A 22,323-nucleotide genomic window follows, 5' to 3' on the forward strand; every position below is an offset into this window, starting at 1 on the left:
TGACTTTTTCCTCAAATGTTGTATTCTACCTTTCAAAATATTGTGTAACAGCAATTCCACATTATCCTTTTGAATGCTACCTATAAAGATATTTATCATTTTTCATTGCTATCTTTTAATCCCTTTGCATTTTGATAATATTGAAAACAGATTAGGGCTGAAAAACTAAAAAAGATTAGGGCTTGTATTATGCATTGTCTAGTTACTTGAACAATAAGAGAAATTCTATCTTTGAGCCTTCATAATTGGCTTTCTGGACACCACTGACTTTATTAGATAATCTTTAAAAATATTATATGAACTATTTTGAATGGACCTAAATTTATTCAGTAATAAAGTTTATTTTCCTAAATCCATTCCCCAAGTGAACAGGCTTATTTAAAATATGCCATATAAAAGCACTTTTCCTTTCTAACATTTTATGATTTAGGAATTAAAAAGTAGCTGTTCTTTCAGTAAACAAGTGTTAATAAAGCAGTGACCAAATAACCTTTTATTAGTTTAGCAGATAAATGTTTTCAATGTATGCCTTTAAAATTATTCAGTAAAAACTGAATTAGTACATATTCAACATGAAATTTTTATTCTATTCTGACCAAGCACTAATAAAATTGATTTTTCTAAATAAGAAAATTTGTCTTCTGTATTTTAAGCAGAAAAAATATGAATTTTGCCTCTGATAATAAAATTTTGTACAGTAATGTGTAATGTATCACAATTTAAAAAGTTTTAATTTTCTGACATGCAGATAAGGCCAAAATAAATAATACTATCTGCTTTTTTCACTTGAAAATACATTTTTAAAATTTTGAGTATATATATATTGTAGAGGTCCATGCAAATGGAAAAAAATTATTCTCTTCAACATGGACTTTTTCAAGACTATACACATGCTGAAGCTAGAATAAAAACGTATATATTTGTGCTATATTGTAAAAATAAAAAATAACAATTTGTTCTCCTTTCTAATTATATGCCTTTAGAATAAATGAAATGATCTGCACTTTGGTAAAAAGTGATTTCACCTGAAATGCATTTCAGATTGCTTTTTAATAGGTTTTCTGCATTCAACAGACTGTCAGGCTCTGAATTTCAAGAACAGTTTTCAATAACAACAAGGCTATAAAATATATATAATCATGATTCGTAAGTAGTACTCAAAATATATTTTCAAAGTCTTTGGGTTTTTCTGTTTCTAAGGATTAAGCAGAAAACATTAGAATTTGACTTTGCAGAGCCACTCATTGTAGCTTTTCCCATAGTACTTTATACAGCCATAGATAATCCTCCTCTGGTCCGTGAACATGAGGGTAAGAAATAGAAGGCCTTACAAGCCAGAGCAAAGAATATTTCTATTAAAGGATATAGACAGTGTCTTGTGTGTGTGTGTGTGTGTGTGTGTGTACGTATGTATTTATATTTCTCCAGTAGTGTCTACATTACATATACATGTATAACATATATACATATATTTGTGTATAACTATATATAATAAAATATCCATATAGTATGTATATACACAATCATATCCATATAGTATGTATAAACATAATCTTATATACATATATTATATATACATATGTGTATATATCCCCAAACAGCACATACATATATATATATATATATATATATATATAAAATTTACTTCCCCATCCAAGTGGTAATTGTGCTGCAGAAAAATCACATAAGTCAGAAAATGGCTATTGCAAAATATCATTTGGGTACCATCTTAACTTGGATGGCCTGTCAAATGAATGGTGAATTATACTGGCATGACAGCAAGGATACTCTCTAAAAACCACGAGGGAGCTTATAGATTCTGGCTCAGTAGGTGTTGAATAGTATATAATCATCTACATTTTGAACATGGATTGTACGTGATTCTGGCAGAGGCAATTCATCTAGACTGCACTTTAAGAAACATTGGCTAGATAGAGAGCTTCGCACCCCTGACTTTACATCAGACTCACCTGAATTGTTTTTAAAACCTGATGATGATGCCTGGGCTGCACTTCAAACCAACTAAAGAAGACTCTGGTACTTTACTGTTCTTTTCTTTGCTCTGGCTTCTAAGGCCTTCTATTTCTTACCCTCATGTTCACGGACTAGAGGAGGATTATCCATGGCTGTATAAAGTACTATGGGAAAAGCTAAAATGAGTGGCTCTGCAAAGTCAAATTCTAATGTTTTCTGCTTGATCCTTAGAAACAGAAAAACCCAGAGACATTGAAAATATATTTTGAGTACTGCTTACGAATCATGATTATATATATTTTATAGCCCTGTTGTTATTGTTTAAGCATTTTTAAAAACACCTGATTTTAACATACAGCGTTCAAGACCCCTGAGAGGAGATACCAAATTAAGCATAAAATAGCTTGAGCATTAATTACAGAATACTACCGGAAGTATCTATTTTTCAAGAATCTAAGTTCATACTATTACTTGGCATTCTCCACCAAATATGGAAGTCAAAAACGTGTTCTCAATTAGCTTAATAGTGAAAAGCAAACAAGAAGTTTGGACAATTGACTTTATTGCCCTGACATGTCACTGCCACAGTATAAATCTGACTGGTCTGGTGCCATCCACGTGGCTGCCTGATCTTTCCTGGTTCTGACTCTGACTTTCTGCTGTCACCCGCTTTATCTTATCATCCCCTTTCCCCTGTAGTCCTATATAAATGAAGGTGAATAATTTCACATCTACTATTATCAACAATAACAAATTTTTAACTTTTGTTTTACACTTGTATCTTGGAACTTAAAGTAAAATACAAAAAAATAAAAAAAAGAAAGTAGGTTCCCATTGGAAGCGTTTTTCATTAAATGACTGTACCTTTACTCTGCTGAATAAAACAATTTTTTTTTCTGCTGCTCATTTCACAATTGCCTGACATTGGAGATCAGGAATGACATATGTTAAAATTGTTACTCAGAGAGATGAACACACCATAAACTATTATTATACACTATTGTCATCTGAAATGTTACTCCTTTTCCAGTTGTCTTTTGTTGTTGTTGTTGTTGTTTTTACTTTATTCTCCTTTCTCTTTTTCTCTCATGTGACCTGCCAGCTGAGCATTGAGCCTTTTCAGCAACAGACACTGTATTTTTACTTGACATTGCGAAAAGAATTTTTAAGCTGTTTCTATATCTGTGTGCATAATAGAAAGTGACGTGTTCCTGGGATTGTCAAACAAGACCCAAAGGGCATTTGGATACATTGAAACTGCTTGGTTGTACTTTTGAGTCTTTGTGCTCATTCGTCAATCCTTTAGTTCTGGCTTCCCTTGGGTTGTTTTAAAATTTGCTTTTCTTTCCTAAAGTCTCTAGCTAATTAGAGATTTCAGCATACAAACTAATCCTTTTTTTTTTCAATAAAAGGAGAACTGGAAATATTGTCACCTCTTGAGCATTTTAGCAGGGTGGTAGAGGAAAGGGTGAATTATTTAATTGGATAACTCTTGAGCCATATCTGACAAAAAAATTAACTCTAATCCTCCTGTCCTCCTTTTGTTATTTTTTTTTTCATTCTCCATCCTTCATCCCTTGTAATTGTTTTTACAGGATTTGGTATTGTACCCATTTTTATGCAGAAAGGAAATTTTTCTGTAGAGTAAGACCTTCCAAGTTAGTAGCTTCTTATTAAGTTATCAGAATTCTTAGGATGAATAACTTTACTGAGACATCTGTGACAAATTTAGGTCTACCCAAGAACTCCAACAACCGCCTGCTGGGAAAAGAAAAAGAGGGAAATGCTTAATGAGCAAAGATCTGTGTAAGAGTCCTAAAGCTAAATCTTAATAGGAAAGGCTTTATTTCAACCACTTGGAGGCATACATGAAAATTTAGCACAAAATAAGGGATTGGAAAATAGGCTTGCCATATTGATGACAGTGGTGGACTTCAGCAGACAGAGAATATGCAAAGATGCAACAGGTATGTAAATAACGCCAGGCAGTTTCAGTATGTCATGAATATATTTTATAGGCAATAGTTACTCTGGTTCTTGGTTAATCCAAATATTTTCCAGTGAATTTATTTGAGAAAAATAATCGAGTGAAATAAATGTAATATTTCAGGTGATAAGCAAAAGTTCTAAAGTAAATATTAATTTCAATCCTTCAATCTTACATTGCCTATGAAGTGCAAAAGCTGGCTAGTGTTTATGAGGTGTTTAAGTGTGTATGTATGTGTGTATGTTTCGGATGGAAGACGAGGGAGAATAAGAAAAGGTTAAGAACAAATGGCACAACTTTTGACCAAGCATATTTTCACATAAAATTGAAATTAAAGTCCCATGTTACACATTAATATATTTTTCAATCTTTTAGAATTAGTTTCTTCAATTTGCTAGTTTGAAAATCCTCGTATTCTTGCATATGAAAATATACCTGGTGAGTTGGAGGAGAGATTTAGACTGAAGTGTAATATTATTATTTTTGGTTCAATAGAAAGTGAAATGAGTTTCTAGAACTGTCAAATAAGATTCAGTAGACATCTGGGTACGTAGAAACTGGGTGTTCTCTTGAGAGCAAAAGGAAAAAGCAAAATCTAACTTTGGATAAATGAAACTGAAGAGCTCATGTTGCCCTTTCTGGTTAGTAACAAAACAGGAAACCCAAAGCGAGAGGTGATACACGAGCATCTCTTTGTTCTGCCACAAATTCTTTTTAAAATAAAGGTCCCCATGTGTTAAGTTTCTAGTCACTCTCAATTACTTGGATCAAATGAGTGAAGGCAAATACTTTACCTGAATTTCACTCACAAAAAATCTCATTTGCTTTGACTATAGATGCTTCCCTTGCTTACTATAATACTCATCCTCACTTGAGGTGTCTGGTTTTGTAATACAGCCCCACTATAAATTAGCCACACTGCAAAGATAAAGCAAAATATCATTTGGCATACCCTAGTTTCTACACTTCTAGTAACATCTAAATTTACAGTTTACTTATAAAGATGAGTTTGATCTACATAGCTCTTGGCTCAATTAAAGATCCAAAGTTTGAATATCGTTATGCCAACTCTCAGTTAAATGTTGGCTGGTTTTTACACACAAGACAAGAAATTAATATTTTTTTCTTGCTGAATGTTGTGTGAGAATTTGGGGATCTCAGTAATGTTATTCCTTGTAACAACTTCTCTTTCTACATGTGAGTAGCATGTCACCTTTGTCCTCATTTAAATAATGACACGAGACTGTCATGTGATTTTTCCCCCCAAATGTCATTGTGCCAGTAGATCTGATACCTGCCATTGGTCCCTCAGTTGGTTATGTGTGTAGATCCAGCGGTTAGGCTATGTTTACATGGTACTATACGTTGTTTGGGGACAACTTCTCTGTGCTCACAGACTATCCACTGCCTTCTTTAGCGTTTAATAAAGGAGCTAAAATAACATGGTAACAGAACCCTACACTTGTACATTTCTAATCACTTTCTTTTAGCTACCCAAAAAACAGAAATGGCAGCTAACAATACACCATATAGCCAAAAAATGGTTTTACTCTAATATCTTGCCAAAGCTTTTTGAAGGAGGGAAGGGATTTTTCTATCTCAAAATTCCCAAATACATCTGACTAAAACCAACTGGAAATCTTATAATCTAAATTAGACATTCATTTATTCATACTCAAAGCTAATTTGTTTTTTTTTTTTTTTTTTTTTTGAGACTGAGTCTCACTCTGTCACCCAGGCTGGAGTGCAGTGGTGTGATAAAGCTAATTTTTTGTATCAATTTAACTGTCTCTCCTCTGGACAGATCTTTTTATTTTACATGTATATAATTCCTTCTGACTATATTATCCATATTTTAAACCGATATGTTTTATCTCCTTGCTAGATTATAAATTCTTCGAGTGTAGAGATGGTATTTATTTCCATTTTTGACAGAAACATCAAATATAATAAATTCTCAATCACATTTTGTTGATTGAGAACAACCTAAGTGCCAGTATTAAAACCAACAACTTTCCAGTATGAGCAAAAACAGCAGAGCAAGAAGACTTTTAAGAATGTAGAGCCACAACCAGAATAATAAGTGTTGATCATTTTAAAGCATTGCAAAGCTAAAGCTTTAAAGCTCACACCATCTCTTTAATTTGTTCAAAAATATCACTTTAGAGCAACACTAGTTATCGACTTTGACCCACTTGGTGGAGTAAGTAGAAGAAGAGGAGGATAATAAGATGCTATTTCATGACACATCTATTACAGTAATTCATTTATAGTACGGAACCTTTGCCAATGATAAATGCATGTTACTGTGGTGCAATTATGAATGTACCTGAGCTTTTCAACAATAAAGCTGCCAAAAGGTTGCAAAATGCATAAGGGAGAGAGAAACTTTAGTTGAAAAACTGAACTAACCAAGATAATTTTTTTAAAAATAGTGTCTGTGGTTTATTCAAAGAGATTTTTGTTCACTGTTAATAGAAATTCTATGATTTTAAAAAAGCACATTTTCCATTTAATGATCTTTCAACTTCACATATATTTGATTTTGCACGTGTGCTGCCTTCTCAAATTATCATCATCTAGAAAACATTCACAGTATCTCCTTTATTGCCACAAAATGTAAATCTATCCAAGAAAATGATGCCATTTATGGATTTCAAATGTCTTGCAAGATTTTGGATTGGACTGGGAAAATTTCATTAAGCTTTTATTCTTCAGTATTTTAATATAAAACAGAGATCAGGTGGAATTATATAATCTTACTAACTGCTAATTGTCTAAGCTATAACCACTATGGAGCTAATAAGTAGTATATCATTGTTGACCTACTGTGTGCTCAAATCTATATAAGATGCAATTCTGACATTTAAGTAATATAAGGCATAGTTTTTAGTCTAAAATAACTTTTTCTTATTTGCACAAACAGCAATTACAAATAGAACAGAATACCATATAGGTTATGGTATAGAAAAACATTTATATATATATGTATATATGTTTTCTTTTATGCTATCTGATATATATTATGTAAATTCTTCCAGGTTTATATATTATGTACAAATATATATTATTAATATGCTAATATATGTATATTCTATATTTATTATATTAATATGTTATATTTATTAATATGTTTATATGTCATAATATATATAATAGCATACAGGAAAACATACAAAATATATTTTGAGGTCACTACAGAGAAAAGGGAAAGTTGTGTATGGACTGAATGCTTTAAGAAAGCTTTGTGGAGTAAATGGAGTTGGAGAAAGATTACTAACCATTACCTGTGGTTTCCATGAAAGGCAATATAAGAAGCTGTGGGGCGGTGTGGGTAAAAGGGACATGTAATGATATTGAAAAAGTTAAATAAGAAGACCTTGAGGATCTCTCCTCTTCACCATTTTTATCCACCAAAGACAGAGAAAGGCTTTGACTAGCTTTAATTTATTTTTTTTTTCTGATCTGATAAGAACAAAGTATTTCTATTCTGAGGTTTACTTTTTAGAATAGTGATTACGATAAGAAGAATCTAATATAGAGAACAAATGCCTGCTTAAAATGTGAGTGATGGAACTATATGGCAGGAAAGCAAATAAACAAATACATGTATAATCCTTTAATTTTTTTACTTCCTGATTTTTGCAATTCTCAAGCCTCAAATTTGTCTCTGTGAGGGGTTCTGGCCTAGGGTGTTAAGGGGATCATAGAGAGTGAAGAGCTGGAGAATTGGGGTCATTGATTGATTGGGGTAATGAGGATAAAATCATCTGGATGTAGAAACTGTATTCTTCCATGAGTGAGCTCCTTGCTGGACCCTTCAGATCAGGTGATGGAGGTAATTCACTGGTTTGCAGAACTTAAAAGAGAAACTCAAGTGGAAAGCTTATCATCTCTCAATTTCTTATACTTTATTTATAGAACAGAAAGAAACAAAGGAACTTGTGACAAGGATTACATTAACCTGGTGTAGTAAGCAGTGACTTCTGCAAGGAAGTGGACCAAAGGGCAAGCTGGCTTAATGATTGCTGCTGATTGTGCTGCGAGCCTAGTTGAAATTTATTTATTCCCCTAACCAATTTTATAAAAATTCTGTGGAGACAGTTTCAGAAGCTCTTTAAGAAACAAATTGGAATTAATCATGTAAGTACATGTCTTCCATAGGTCAACAAAGGATTTTTGCAGGGACTGACTAAGAATAATTCTAACTCCATGTATCTGTTTAAAATTCCTGTTTGTTTTGCTTTTAACCAATTTCTGCATGCTTTCCATACTGTAGCCAGTTCAAACTTCCTACAGCCAAATTTGGATCATGTTTAATGATTCCCTTTGGTCTGTTGAAAAAAGTTCTTTGCCCTAATATTCAAGATATTTTACCATTTGCCTTTGACGTACTATTTGTTCCTTGGTTTTCATTCCCTGTTGTACATCACACGTTGGCTATAATTTTCTTGACTCTTTTGCAGGCTTTTTGTGGTGATGAGCATTTAGAAAATTCTCATTTGCTGGAGGCTGGATATGGGCTCTTTACCAATCATACATTTTTTTTTTTTTGAGTCCTATCCCCAGCCTCTGCTGCTTTAGCCACATGCTAACACAGATAAGGAGTGCTAGTTTCCTTTTCTTTAGTAGAATGTTATGTGAGGGCAGATAATATGTAAAGTAGGGATGTGAGTGAAAATAAAATGTAAGTGAGGGATTCCAAGCTTATGCTCAGAAATACAGGAGACAGGAAACCCCTAACCATTTGCAATTGGATATAGGAGAAATTTAATTGACTTCACTCTCCCAACTCCACCAAGAGCATCATTGGCACATGCTATTGAGTACTGTTCACTGGCTGCAGGGATACAGTGAGCCAGCCTGGTATCAGCAAACGACAACAGTTACTCAAAGCAGACCAACAGAAAACCTGTAACTGCATATTGTTTCAAAAATCAGCTGATCATAAATGGGCGCATGCCTGTAATCCAAGTTACTGGGAAGGCTGAGGCAGGAGGATCACTTAAGCCCAGGAGCTCTAGACCAGCATGGGCAACATAGCAAGACTCCATCTCAAGAAAAAGAAAAAGACAGAAAAGAAGTGAGCTTGTCACTGTGCTGGGCTCCCTGGAGAGTTCCCTGGAATGTTTTCCCTTCTGGTGTCCTGTAGCTGTTTAGAAGAGCTGTCCTGCAATGTGAGAACTCCTTATTAATACTTTATTTACTCTTTCATCAATTTTGGATCTACTTAGAGATAATTTTTGAGTAGTACTATTAAATCTGTTCTGTTGCTAAACTCTAAGACTCCCTTTCTCTAGAACTGCTCATCAGAAAACCATTATTTTAATAGGTTAATCCTGATTAGGGATTCCAACACCCCTCCCCACCCTGCCGCCCACCCACCAAGGTGAGATCCTCACCATTTTATCTCCTTTTTAAATTCTATCATTCCTTTCATCTGAATACTTTATCCTTTTATGACTGCCTTCTCAATGCTATTTATCTTATAAGGCTCTAAGCATGTGTTTTTAAAACAAGGTACTTGGGCCATTTCTATCTCAATCATCTAAGGTGCAGGTTAGAAATGCAGATGTTAGAAATCAGAATCTCTAGGGATGGTCCAGATATCTAAATTTTAACAAGCTCTCCAGGTATCTTTTATGCATGCAGAAGTTAGAGAAACACTGTTCTACTCAAATGCCATGAAGTCATTTTCCTTCCCCTGGAAAACCAATGTACTTTTTCTGTCTTTGGAATTTCTTAAAAAAAAAAAAAAAAGTTTGTTTTTTACCCTTTCTTTACTATTTATAACAGAATTCTGTCTTATAATTTTGTCATCACATAATGATCTGTGAACCTGTTTTATTCCCTCTAGAATAGATGGAAGCTCCTTTCAGGTTAGGCCTGTGTATCTCCAGAGCATCTGGCGTGGGACTTTGCTTCTAGCAGGTGCTTAATTCTTATCTCGAAGAATGCATGAAATGTTACCTCCAGGCCTTTCCCCTCCTCTTCTGTCAAAGCTCTGTGAACATAAGCTACAATGTAACTCCAAATCACTTGTACCATATTAAAATAAATGAACTGCTTAGAAAACCTCTTGCTTGAACTAAGCTTAGTTCACAGAATTTGGTCCCAGATAAATAGTTGACTCAGGCTTTTTTGTTCTCTGTAAATCTCCTTATCAGCAAAAGGTTTATTTCTGAAACTCACTGCTCAATATAGTGAAAAGTAGTCACTTGAATCAGGAACTAAAGAATGATTCATGCTTCAGGTCATAAAAATTACCTATATGTCTGTCACTGGTGAATCATTTATGATGTCCTCAGAACAGTCTGAATTTTCAAAAGGTTAACTTTGGATGTGCATTTTTAGAGTGTGTATGTTTGCTTACAATATGTCAAGCTACAAAAGGGCATTTTCATAAAATACCACTGTTTAATTTCTACAAAATCCATGTGAGTGAAAAAAAGCATACTCAAATCACAGATTGGAAACATGGCTTGAACTTCAAATGTTTAGCTGCAATTACCATGAGACGATTCCTTGATATTTGGTTTTCCTGAAATCAGGCTATAACCTAAGCACTTCAAACATGCTTTGCTATGGATTTAAATGACCTGAATGATTTACTTTGTTTTCTAGTATTGAAAAGACATGATGCTTCTTCTTATTTTTTAATAAACCAAGTAAAATCCAGTGAAACAAACACACACAAACAGAAAATATAATTAAACTACTTATTTTAAAAGAAAGCTTACAAAGAAAACATGGATTTCTCTAAGCTTGCTACAGATATTGCAAGAGCTTTAATTAGCATGCAATATTGCATTTAAGCATTAAATATTGGTGAAATTATATGAATTCATTACACTAGAGTTGACATCTAAATAATATCTATCATAGAAAGGATATCACAAATACTTTAACAGAGGTGAAATAAATACACTTGAATATTTTATAGATGTATGCCTTTCTCAAATGATAGAGGTGAAAAACATTTCAGGGAGCAAACATTTTAGGCAAGAAAATTTTACAGAAGCCTAAGGCTTAAATAAAAGGTGAATGTGATATTTTAAATTCAAAGAAAAAGTAACTTATTAGCATGCCATTGAAAAAGTAATGTAAATGCAGAGAAATAGACTGTCAAATGTTAGAAAGTACACATTTTAGAACTATAAAATCTCCTCACAATGAGGTATCCTCTGAAAAATTTCAAGGAACCTTGACTCTGTCTCTCAGTCAATTCAGTTACATCAACTATCCCCAAACCCAATACTCTCTGTCCAGCCTCTTCTGGATCATTTGCAAATCTCAGGCCTAAATCAGGTTTGAATTCCTATAAAACATTTCTGAGTGTATCTTGTTGCTTCCTGTCTTCTCCCTGCCTATCTTCAAACTCTAAGATTCCATCCTACACATCTCTGCTAAAATGATTCTTTTTAAATGTTGTTTTCATCAAATCACTCCTCTGCTTGAGAATTTAGAGTGACTTTCCATAACTTGTTATATAAAATCCTAACTTGCCTTGCAATAACATCTTTCACCAACTGGGCTACCCCATCATCCAACCAAACAAATAGTCATCACTCTCAGAAACATGTGGGCCTGTATATATTACATAATATGCTTGATGTTTTTAGGGACATTGTGAAAGATTTTTGAAAAAGTTTACTGATGTCCTTTCAATGGAATATTGAATGTTTTTTAGGGTACTCTTCAAGAGTTATTTTATCTTATAGTATTTCATGGTGTGCACCTTTGAATTACTTGTGACTGGTGTAGTTTTCACCTTTCTAGGGATACAGATAAACTTCTGAAAGGCTGATGACAGTGCAGATATTTCCTGTTCATAGTGATGCAAATGATTCCTGCTCTTGGCAGTTTGAAGAATTGGTCTTGTAAAGATTAAGACTCTCTACTGTTGTTCACATCTTACTAGTTCCCTCATTACTTAATGAGTTAAAGCATTGAATTGAGTTTATTTTATATTGTTATGAGTCATGATTTTACCTTTTTAAAATTATGAGTTAACAGGGTTTACTATGCATAAATCCTATTGCCTTCTCTGCCTTGTAAGTCTCCATGTGTCACCTGCCCTCCCTTCTTCTAGTACATACCTACACTCTTTGAAACTCAATTCACATTCACCCCTTTCTAGAAACCTTATCAATGTGAATGGTGTTAAGAGATAGTTAATGAGAAATTAACTGAGATATTTAATGGGAAATAGTAAGATGTTATAAGCTCAAAAAACTCAAAGAACCTCATGGATATAAGGCCACCAGGAATGCTGATATAAATGCACTTAATTGATGACAAACTGGCAAAACTGGTCAGTATCCACTGGGCAATAAATCAGCCAAATCTCTACCAGACACAACTGCATGTCTATGAACAAGAATCATTTGCATTACTATTGGATATTTTACATAAGCAAAAGAGATATAGTGGTAAAAACAAAATCCCTGCCTTCTTGGAGTTTATATTAGTGTGTGTGTGTGTGTGTGTGTGTGTGTGTGTGTGTGTGTGTAGAAGTTAAAGTCAAATAGTAAACAGATAGATATGTAACATGGACTTTAAAGACATGTACTATCTATAAAGAAATACAAAGCAGGATACTAATGCCAAGTAATATAGGATAAAGGACAGTATTAATTTCTGTGGAGTAATCAATAAGGTATCTCTGCAAAGGTGATATTTAAGTAGAAACCCAAAGGAAAAGGAAGCGAACTGTGAGGCTATGAGAGTTAAGGGGGGAGAATTCCACATATAGAGAACCCTGAGTACAAAAGCCCCAGAGTAGGGGCACTGGGAGTGCAAGTGGACCTCATGTAGTGAAATGTAATGAGTTCTAGAAGGAGGAGCTGTGAGAAATGACCCTGGGGTGAGTATAGGAGGAGATAGGCAAAAGGAGCTCATGATGAACTTTTTGTCCACCTTTGTGACACTGATTTTTTTACTTCCGGGGAAATGGAGCATTACTAAAGAGTTTGGACAGAAGCAAAACATGATTTGACATAGGAAGCATTCTGACTGCGATGGAATGAATGGTCTAAAGGAATCAAAGGGAAAGCAGGGATATCAACTGGGAAGTTTAATGAGTTTAATTGTATCTCCAAGAATGATATGTTGAAGTCTTAATCCCCTGATACTTGTGAAAATGACCTAATTTGGAAAGAGGAACTTTGCAGATGTAATCAAATTGAAATTAGGTCATTCTGAATTAGGGTGGTCCCTTATCCAATGATTGTTGTCCTTATAAAAAGAGAGAAATTTGGACCCATATGAACAAGAAGGTCTTATGAAGACAGAGAGAGAGATTATGTTGACACTATTCAAGAAATAGTAAAAGATTGCCAGCAACCACCAGAACTGGGAAGCAGTCAGGATCTAGATCCTCTCCCAGAGCCTTCAAACAGAGCATGGATCTGTTGACACCTTGATTTTGGTCTGTAAGCTGCCAGAATATGATAAAATAAATTTCTGTTGTTTTAGGCAACCCAGTTTGTGGCACTTTTTAATGAAAGCCCTAGAAATCTAAACAAGGGGCTATTATAATAATTCATGTGAGAGATGATGATGATTTTGCCTGATTGGTGCTGCTGGAAGTCTTGAGGGGCACTGGATCCAGGGTACTTTAAAAAGGTAAAATTGACATGATTTGCTGACGTGTCTGTGGTGCCTAGAGAAGCATTAGAAGTAATTCAAGAACAAATGCAGCATTTTGCTCTTAAGAATTGAACTCAGGAATACCTAACAGCCATATTTCTGAACAATAATGATAGATGTCCATGATTTTTTTTATTGCAAATTTGCAATGGAGATCAAACCTAGAAGGATCAATTATAATAGGAGCTATTACTGATCTCATTCTTTGTGCTATGCTCTTAATATATACATGTCATTTAATCCTCCCAAGACTCCTGCAATATAGATATTTTTACCTTCATTTTACAAATAGGAACCCTTCACCTAAATATGTCTTGTATGTACTCAAGGAAGTATTAGAGGAAAGATTGAAACCCCAATTTTCCTGATGCCAGCACCGACTGACTTTCTATCAAGAAGTAAACAATGCTTTAGAGAATAAAACAATGTTTCTGAGAAATTAGGATGCTAAGTAAAACATTTCATTTACAGCTCAATTTTAAGACGCTTTTCATATATTCTTAGAATGTATGGAATACTCCTGCCTTTGTTGTTTTTGTGTCTTCATGGAACCTAATTTACTGCTAACAATGAGTAGACACTCAAGGAATACCCACTGGATTTAAAGTAATGTACTCACTGGCCCTTGGTATTAGACAGATTTCTGTGATGGTGTATTATTTTATAGGGAATCATCTGTTTATATATACTTGATATAGGTCAAAAAATACTTATTTACATTTGTATAATACTTCACAATTTGCCAAGGACTTTCATACTTGTAACAATATTGACAAGATAAGTAACAGTTTCTGTTATCTATTGCTATATACCAAATCACCCTAAAATTTACAGGCTTCGAACCACCTGTGATAGTTAATAAATTGAGTGTCAACTTAATTAGACTGAAGGATGCAAAATATTGTTCCTGGCTGTGTCTGTGAGGGTGTTGCCAAAGGAGATTAACATTTGAGTCAGTGGACTGGGAAAGGCAGACTCACCCTCAATCTGGGTGGGCACCATCTAATCAGCTGCTAGCATGGCTAGGATAAAAGCAGGCAGAAGAAAGTTAAAAAGACTAGACTGGCTTAGTCTTCTGGCCTACATCTTTCTCCCATGCTGGATGCTTACTGCCCATGAACATCGGACTCCAAGTTCTTCACCTTCAGGAGTCTTGCCTTCGACCACAGACTAAAGGCTGCACTATCGGCTTCCCTATTTTTGAGGTTTGGGGACTTAACTTGGACTGGCTTCGTTGCTCCTCACTTTGCAGACAGCCTATTGTGGGACTTCAACCTGTGATTGTGTGAGTCGATACTCCTTAATAAACTCCCCTTTATGTATACATCCTGAGTTCAGTCCCTCTAGATAACCCTGATTAATATACCATCTATTTTTTAAAAAATTATTTTTCATTATTCTGGGGGTTGACTGGGCACAGGTGCTTCTTGCTCAAGGTTTCTCATGTAGTGAGTCAGACAGTGGCTAGGTCCAGAGTCATCTTGAAGATTTCTTCATTTACATGTCTAGGATTGATACCAGCTGGAGTCCTACTTGAGCTGTTGGCCTGAATGCCTACACATAGCCTTTCCATGTGGCCTGGCCTTCCTCATACTTGGATGCTAGATTCCAAGAGACAGCATCCAAGGTAATAAGCAGTAGATGCAGCAATTTCTTAAGGACGACGTCTGGGAACTGTCGCAGTGTCACTGCTATTGAATTATATTGGTCATTTACAAAACCTAGACGCAAAGGGAGGAACATAAACCCCACATCTTGATGGACAGTGCGCCAAAGAATTTAAAAATCACATTTAAAACTGCCAAATGAGAAAAACTTAATTTTTGTATTTTATACCAGAAAGGTTAAAAGTTGAGAAATTGGGATCTTTCCTAAAATCAGAGTTAATAGGGCTGCAGCAGTGATTCAAAACCAAATTCTTCTTACTTTATTATACTTTCAATCATCAGAAAGCAGTGAAGTGGAGTGTTTGAGAACTTGATATCTGGAGTCAGATTGTCTGAATGCCAATTTCAGTTCTTCTACTTTCTAGCTCTGTGATCTTGATAAAGTAACTTGGCTTTTCTTGCCTTGGTTTACTCATCTGTGAAATCTTAATAATTGTACCTAACACAGATAGAGAAATAAGAAGATTGAGCTAATAGACATAAGAACTTAGAACAACACCTGGACTAGCACATAGTAAGCAATCAATAAGAGTCAGCTATTATTGTACATTTCACAACTGGCTGGCAGAATTTTGAAGAAATTTGGCAATTTCGTGGGTTAAATGTGTACATGTAAAGCATCCATGGAGAAAGTTTAAGTGACAAATGACAAGTGTTTTTAATAAGATGTGATGCGTGCTCTGCTAAGTGTTTACTTTCCTTCTGTACTTTCATTGAATCTGATCTCAATCTTAAACTTTCCACACTGCATAGAAATCATCTGTTTATCCATTTGTCTCCTTGCTAGAATGTCAGGTCAAGGGGACAACATTATTCTTATTTATCTTTGTATCTTAGTGACTTACATGGTATCTGGCACATAGTGCTTTGGTCAAATAGATACATAGTAGGTCAATACATTGTACTAAAAATCTGAAATGAGGGAAGAGCACTGCATTTATTCTGTAAGGATTTTCCTTTGTGGACTTGTGGGCTTATCATACTTTGAAAATTTCAAAGAAAGTACAGGGGAGGAAATTATAGACTGAGATCATAACCCAAAAACCCACTTACTTTAAAATTTTTCCATTCATTCACTCATCCACTAAGAGATGAGTTATTTGCCTCCTTACAAAAGAGTAAAATAATTTTCAATTATTTCTATTTTAGAAACAACTTGTTATGTATTGTGCAGTCCAGCCACTCAGTTAGATAGGGCTCAGCACTACGTTTATACTCAAGAAAAAATACCTTACCCTTTGAATTCATTATCAAGCCTGATAAACATTAGAAACTGTAGTCATGTTTGAATACAGAGAGAACAGGGAACTCCTCTGCCCTAAGAACTTAGTAATTTAAGTATAGTTTTAAAATTTATATTTTATTTTGACATATGGTGGTTTTTATCTTTGTTGCGATGTTGGTAATCCATGGAGAAATAGCAGAATGATGTGGAATTCTAATTTATAGAATCCATATAAAGAAAAATAAAGATAGTAAAGCTCTAAAATTCCCCAGACTAATAATTGAATCAATAGGATTTTGATGCAAAGAGGTCTGTTGACACATTATGATACTGCGCTTCTTGGAATGTATAGGAGAGTCTTGCCTTGTTCCATATTACATAAGGTATCCATTAAATGCAGATTATCTTTCAAAGGAAAGGCAGAGATTAATGAGTAAAACCATAGCGTTGCATTAAATGAGCCTGATGAGAGCTCACAGAAAGATCCCTCAAAAATATTCATGAAATAAGAATAGTTGCAAAATGATTGTTGAATGATAAATTTGAGGAAAGAGGCCCTACCTAAAAAAAGATATTATTGTAGTGAAAAATTTTTATAATATGTTAAGCAATTTTTGACAATTTGGTTTAAGATGTAATCACTGCAATTGTTTGCGTGAGTATTTTCTTGGTGCTTTCTGAGTTTCCATCAACTTTTCTGCCTGCAGTCAGCAAGTTCTAGATCATGGTTAAGAAAAAAAAAATTAAGAAAATACCTCTCTTTCTGGCTCTTTTACATTGTCTACTTATTCTCATCCTACTCACATTGAAAACATAAGTAAATCTTGATGCTAAGGAAATATTCTTCTTCCATTAGTTCAGTGTAGATTTGTTTCGTTCTGTGAGTAAATACTTGGTTCTCTAGGGGCTTAAAATTTCTCATAAGAAAAATTACTCAACCAGTGAATCAGTTAACATTATTAGGAGGAGGGCACTGACCAACTGTTCTCTTCCTCAGGGGCAGAATTGGATGAAATAGACTTACATAGGAAATGGAAAGTTATAAGGAAGAAAACGTTTCTGATGATAAGGTTGACAGAAGCCTAAAGGGTTCAAGTTTTCTTCCAAGAGTAAATGTGACCCAGTGGATGAAAGCTAGCCTGTAACCTGAGATAGATTCCTGAATCTGTGCTTTCCTAGTATCTGTATCCTTGGACGATTTGAGTTTTCCTAGCCTCCATTTAATCAACAGAAAAAGGGGAGAAGATAATATTTAACATTTACAGCTATTGCATAGATTTTAAAACGATTTACATGAAACTCTTGAAACATCATTCGCAGTCAATAAATAGTAGCTGTGATTATTATCACTACCACTGACTTGGGGACATGTAATCTCACATCAGCTCAAGGTGATTTCAGTGGCAATGATTTTCCCAGTCTTCATTTAGAGGAAGGAAGCTTGGCAAATAACACACAAAGTGGTTCTTAAAAAACATAACTGATAATGATTATTTTCCCTTTAATAATAGGAGAACGAGAATATTCTCCATATTTCCTGGAGGAAGAAACCCATTTTTCTCTAATAGCATCTCATAATGTGCTGCTGCCCATATCCCTGCCATTCTAATTTACAATAATAATATGCTAATTTTATGCTTGTAATCTTAGATTGGACTAAGTACCAGATTTTTAGAGAAATAAATGACAAAATATATTTCTTTTGGAATATTTTTATATAGAAAAATAAATACTTCATATGATTCAATGGTTATATTTAGCATGCACATCTAAAACTTGATTATGTCTTGCTCAGGCTGGTCTTTTTGAGTGCATTTTCAATGATAATGTATAGTTGTTTAAGAAAAAGGATTTTGATTTTTCAATTTTAATGTTAATTATGGGATTTTTAAGAAGATCATTAAAGAACTCTTTAGTTCTTTAAAGTTTCCATCACATTCTTTGGCCGGTTTGTTTATACTGAGATTAGAAATAGTCCTATTGTTTTAATTTTGTTTGTAATTTTTTGCAATTAGAATACATAAATTACATCAACATGCATTGTGTGCAGAACCCAGACCTACATACCTTGAAATCAATATAGCTATAAACAGTATATATTTCCAAGCCATGAAAAAATAAAAGCCCAAATTAGATTGATCTATGAAGGGATCTAATGGTTCCCACTGACTTTTCTTATAAGATGGAAACTATGAAAACTGCTGTGGGCTTCTTATCACAGAGATCTTCTTTCTTAAACTGGATGCTCAGTACTTTTTTAGAGATCTTAAGGAAGGAAGGCAATCTTCCATACCTGGAGTAGAAGTTGGCTTTTGTTTGTTCCTATTTTTCTCTGGGTGGCACTAACTTTTCTATCAAATAAGTTAAATGGAGTGTTTTAGATTGTCCTTGCTGATAAAGTTTAATCAATTAAAAAGTATTTACAATGTTCTCTGTACTGTGATAAGTACTCAAGAGATTAATATGGAAAGAGAAGACATGGCATGTCAATGACATACTTACTGAAATATTTCTTGGAAGAGCAAGATTTATTCATACAAAGTAACTTATAGGCAACCATTTTTAATCGCTCCTAATTTATTCCATTCCTTCAATCATTTGTTCTCCCAAAATTTACGAAAACATGCCATCTTCTAGAAAGTGCTAGGCTAGGGTTTGAGGTTACAATAGAGAAAATAAATGGTTCTTGCCTTTGCAGATAATGTAGCAATAATTATGAAGGAGTTGTAAACAAAGAGCAATGGGCCCATAAAAAGAAAGCATGCCTAATTCTGAGGGTATGTCAAGGAATTCTTAATAGAGTTAATTTTAAAAAAAACTGACTCTTGAAAGTTGACTTTGAATTCACCAGGCAGAGTATGATCAACCAAGCAGTAGGGTGTTTGGGTTAAAGGCATTGTTACCTGGGGTAGATGGAAGGGACACACATGGAATTGTGAAGCAGAACAGCATATTTGGAAAATGAGTAATTCAATATTGCAGGGAAATAGGAACAAAGCAAATGGCAGAAGATGGGACTAACTGAAAGACATTGGCCAGATTTTGAAGTACCTTAAATTTCCTACGAAGGCATTTATGTTATTGGAAATGGGAAGTAATTGAAGGATTTTATGAAATGGGTTATCAGGATCATATTTGAGTTTTATGAAGATAATACTAGTGGTAATTGAAAATTAGGATAAGGATGGAGGCTCTGACATCAGTGGATAGCTTATTGCATTCATCTATCACAGATTTGATAACTTTCTGAACAGAAGCATGGCAGTGGAGGTGGAACAAAGGTAATGTCCTTGAGAACTATTAGGAGGCAGAAACTCTAGGATGTAAGCCATTGTTAATGTAATGGCTATGGGGCAGGGGAGAGTTTCCAATCATAAATAGATTTCTGGCTAGAGAGACTAGGTATTTTCTGTCAATAAGCCAAACCTATTATAAACTTAATGGCACAGAACCTGGCAGACATAAACAGTATATGACATATATACATAACAGTATATAAGTATAAGGGATACTTATAAAGCACATGTAGATCTCAGGTATCCCATAGAATTAGTTACAGAAGAATGCTTTTTTGGGGGGTAAGACCAGGTTTGGGGTGACCTGGCTACATTTTTGGGTAGAAATCGGATGTATTTTTTAATTTGGTAGACATAGTTTAAGAAACTTATTACAAAATTACCAATACAAATCTAAGTTCACACATTGTTAGGTCCCTTCTTAAGTTTTGGAAAGGTCTGTACCATAAAAGTTTTTAAAGTTTAAGCTTCATTAATGTCATGGAAAATCCACCTCTGGCTAAGGCATAATTTTACTTCTCTGTCAGTTATATTCCCACCTCTACAGACACACACACACACACACACACACACACACACACACAGACATACACACACGCAGAAACACATTTATTCTCCTGCCCCTGCCCTGCACTTTTATGGTTATTCCCTGTAAAGTCAGTTTACTTTGAAGTCTAACAAGGCCAATGAGCCCCTTGTGAGAAGTCAGTACATTTTTTTAATCCTTAAACACAAAATATTAAAACAACGTTTCAATCCATAAGCAATGCAATACTCATTCTTTCTTAAAAATATCACGGATAAAATAAAGAGGTTTTCATAACAATTATATTCAATATTTATTAATTAAGCACTAAATAGCAGATGGTCTCCTTATATGCGGTAACCTCCTTGATCCTTACAGAAATCCTTTGTAGTAGATTCTATTTCTCTTCCTAATTTACAGATGAGAAAAGTGAGTCCCAGAAGAGTTAAATAACTTTCCCAAGTTGTAAGCAGTTGATAAATGGTAGGGACAAGTCTTAAATCTCAGTAGTTTGGCTCCAGAACCTGTGCTCACTTTAACTTTCATGTCACTGTATAGCTTCTTATGAATGTATTCATGTTGCGAATTTATTCATGTGATAGATGGCAATCACAGAGACCGTACTTGTAGGCATTTTAGTGAACAGTTAAAAATGAGCTCGTGAAGAGAGACAGACAAGTCAGCAGAAGTAATAAACATTTACGAAGCCCCTACTATATACTAATGTAGCTAAGCTTGGGAGACGTTTTCTTTCTGTCTTCTCAGATATGTTCCTATTTTCTTTCTAGAAGAAAAGTATCAGGAAAACTGATGATAGAATAACTCTGGATTGGGAGCCATTTTCTGGTTGTACAATATTGTACTCTACAAAGATTGGTCTTTGAGTGCTTTTCAGATCCCCATGGAGTGAAATGGCAAGAATCATGACTCTTCTGTCTTCCCCTGACCAAATGAACACTGACCCCCATATGCCCTAATTGTTCTATCCTCCTTGTCTTCCATGGAACTCACTTGAAGGCACTCTTTGCAAACACAGAGGCTTCCAGAGACCAGGCATGTAAGATAATTTTGTGAAGCAGGGCAGAGTAAGATAATAAGGAATGGTAGGAAATGTGGAACCAGTACGCATATACATGCCGTCCCAAAAGGCATTCAAATTCACTTTAGAAACAATACAAACAGCAAACACCCTGCTAGCCAAATAAAATCTTCAAACAGATCCAGGTTCTTTATTTTCAGTCAATCATCCTGTTTGTCAGCCCGTTTCTATCGTGTGTCTCCTCCTCCCCTTTTCCCACAGGTGAAACCAGAGTGAAACCAAGCTGAGATAAACAGAATAATGGCCTCAAAAGATGTCTGCACGTGAATCTCTCAGAAACTGTGAATATATGATGTTAGTTGGCAGATAAATCAAAGTTAGAGACCTTAAAATTAAAAAAAATTTATCCTGAATTTTCTGTCTGGATTTGATCTAATCACACGAGTTTTAAAAGTAGAGAACTACCTACATTGAATCAAGAAGAAGGGAAAGGCAGAGAGATTCAGAGTGAAGAAATTGATGCCCCATTGCTAGTGCAAAGATGAGAGGGGCAAAGGGCAGAATGCAAGTGGTCTTTGGTAACCAAGAGAGTCTCGTGACTGAAAGTCCGCAAAGAAACAGATACCTCATCTCTATAACCATAAGGAACTGTATTCTGCCCACTAACCTGAATGAGAAAGCTGAGTCTTCTCCAGAGCCTCCAGAAAGGAATGCAATCTTGATTTCCTCCATGTGGAACTGTAAGTAGAGAAATAGCTGAGTCACACTGTGCCTGAACTTCTGCCCCACAGAAAATTTGTGATAATAAATTGGCATCTGAATTTCCAAGTTTTTGGTAATTTGTTACAGTAGCAATAGAAGCCAAGGTTCCCACTCCTTCTTTTATCTTACATTGTGGCATCTCAGACTTCAGTTGCATATTAATGGAATTAATTAATTTCTGCTGGCCCCAAAGAGA

The 22,323-nt window shown here is 34.7% G+C and overlaps 1 long non-coding RNA gene across 2 annotated transcripts in view; it reads right to left on the bottom strand.

The window, feature by feature from the left end:
- The window catches only part of LOC129461125 (uncharacterized), a 73,041-nt gene extending 50,931 nt beyond the window's left edge, over positions 1-22,110 (bottom strand). For both annotated transcript variants that reach the window (XR_010115101.1, XR_008650387.2), the window contains exon 1: positions 22,033-22,110. This is a non-coding gene — a long non-coding RNA (uncharacterized lncRNA). The remainder of the gene's footprint in view (positions 1-22,032) is intronic.
- Between the last annotated feature and the right edge of the window lie 213 nt (positions 22,111-22,323).

Source organism: Symphalangus syndactylus, chromosome 13 (assembly GCF_028878055.3).
Source record: "Symphalangus syndactylus isolate Jambi chromosome 13, NHGRI_mSymSyn1-v2.1_pri, whole genome shotgun sequence".
NCBI classification, from domain to species: Eukaryota; Metazoa; Chordata; class Mammalia; order Primates; family Hylobatidae; genus Symphalangus; species Symphalangus syndactylus.